The sequence below is a fragment of the Plasmopara halstedii genome (genome assembly GCF_900000015.1).
Source record: "Plasmopara halstedii genome assembly, contig: Scaffold_113, whole genome shotgun sequence".
Lineage (NCBI taxonomy): Eukaryota > Oomycota > Peronosporomycetes > Peronosporales > Peronosporaceae > Plasmopara > Plasmopara halstedii.
In genome coordinates, this window is record NW_020187034.1 from 225,798 (window position 1) to 228,501 (window position 2,704).

Below are 2,704 nucleotides of genomic sequence, written 5' to 3' on the forward strand. Positions count from 1 at the left end.
TGCTTTAAGGACAACAAAACTTCCGTTAACAACACTGATCGACACAATATCAAGCGCTTTAACACTACATTTAACGGGTACATCGGATACGGAAATGGACTTAATTATTTAAATCAACACAATCATTCAACTATGACCATAACTATGCCTACGACTATGACTATATCTTCGCTACAACTACGACTACAATAACAACTTTATGCAACCTAAAAATTTAAAGCTCTTTCGGGCTTTTATATGGTTTTGCGAAGTTAGTTTGACTTGAGCACATTGGTGTGCTATACTGTATTATGATGGGAGAGAATCAGTGTAGAACGCCGATTCAAATATCCGACTGGACCGAGATCCAGACCGCGATAGTAGTACTACCTTGCATCTTTTGGGAGTTTCGGGAACTTGAAACTACAGAAGTTTACCATCGCAATATGGACCTCAAGTAGTTCTTGGACCACAGTCCAGACCGGCACTTAACACCGATACACTCAATTGCGCGCACATCGACATCAAGGTCCCAATCCGTACCTTATCCACTCATAGGACGCTTTACAGCAGCCAGTATTGACTTCGCTTACAGAAGTCAAACGCATGAAGTAGAGCTTTGGGCTGGATATACCTTCAGCTGTGAGGAGTATCTTACTGCTTCGACACAGCAAATCTTCTCAATCTTCAGAGCACATCCTGTGCCATCCGACCAAGCCAACTATTTGATGTCTTCGAACTCGGATTGAAGACTATAACCCACATTTGGGGCTATTTGCTACTGATCACTGACATGGCCGCCCTCATGTTGACATGACCGCCCACATGTCTTGTATATAGGAACATGCATACTTTGCCGACTATTTTCTCTGCTGATTAGGAAAATTAAAAGTTATTTTTCGAAATTCCCTGAGAAGCTAAACAAAAATTTCGACATTTAACTTGTTTACCCATCGCAAAACACGGTTATTTTACCCTTATCTGACACCTTCAATGCATTGAATACTCCTAACTGTTTTGACAGTCGTGCGTTGTAGGCATTTGCACGACGCTGCAGAGTCTACCAGGCCTTGTGACAGCTTCACAATGTCCGGATATTAATTAACACTTACCACGCTGGGCATTGAGCACCAGCTACCCCAAAGAAATTCGACTTTTTCAGAGATGACTCCATTGAACTCGACCTCCACTGGGTACGTTAAAGCCCATATTTTTCAGGACGCCGCCATGAGCCTTTGATAATTTGACTTTTCTTTGTGCAAAATTGACGGAATACTAAATGTGGGGGCTGATCTTTTGTACCTTAAGCCGAAAGAAGGGGTCGAATAAGGATCTGATATTTTGTACAGCCACAGATACAACATCTGCACGTAACTCGGAGCTGCTTTACAGCCAAGGCTTACTCGTCGATATTAAACCCTCGTCAGCATAGCTGAGGCTCATCGCCTCTGGCTTACACGTTGATATTTTACCTCCCGTAACCCAACCGGCTTTCGCAGCACAAATGTTGTACACCACATTTATGCAACAACTACCGCTACATTGAAAGAGAAAGTGTATCTCGAACACGCTGGTAGCTCTTCACAGTGATTGTAATACGTACATTCCTCCAAAGGATCTACCACTATCGCGGCAATAAGAAAACAAAGCTCTTAAACATAGTGCACTCGCCCCCACAATTCAAGATGGGCTCACATGAAGTTCAAAGCCTCATGTACGCCTAATAAGGTGGTGTAGACACCCGCGACATGCGACGGTTCAAATCTTTCTATAATCAGAATGCTACTCCCACAGAGGTACTAGATGTTAGTGCTGATTTTTGCGTGTGGCTTCCTAACTTGGACACCGCAAGTGCGACGCGTTGGTTCAGAGCTTGGCCAAGTGGATGGCCATACAAGAGGTTTTATCCTTGAAAAATTAACAGACCAAACATGTAATAGTGACGGCGGAAGTTGGCTATATTTTCACCGATGCCTAGTTGTGATGCTGCGAGAAATGTCTCATCAACGCGCTTTCAAATCTGGTGAGCGACCTCAGGCAGACAATTATTCTTTCTGGGATCGCCGATTTAAGTATTAAGAGGCCAACGACAGACATGAGCTCATCTAGTGTATGTCTCATTGTTCTGAGGACAGGCAATCGATTTTCTCCTATATTTCATCATCCCAGAGAAAACAGTATCTCCACGGCGCGGTCGTCGGATTCACATCAGTGCTATCAGGCGTACCAGGTTGCCGTGCACGTCATCCAGAGGATGGTCTGCTTCGATGAGTACTTATATACAACGCACTGAAGACGCTTCTATCCGAAAGCCACTGAAGTGATTAGGTGATTTTGTATTTTCTATTCAAATTCACAATCAAAATCGATACATAAGCATTATTGAATTATCTGCATTACTTGACGAGAGGCTAACAGCTCACGTATCTCATGGACCACCACTTCACGGAGTCTCATCGTCATAGGTACCATCACATCGATCTCTAGGATTTTCCACAAAACCAATGTAAATTTTACACAGCTGTATAAAATTGTATTTTACAAATTACGTACCCTGTTATTGTCCGACTGAGACTGCTCTTATTTTGTTGCTCATATTTTTTCCAAAGTCTTGATGCTTTAAATACGCAAATTGTGATTTTTAAGCACCGCAATCACTCTGGGGGTAGTTAAAGGACGTCTATATTTGTTATTATAGACAGGAGACTTATCAATTTGCTTGGCT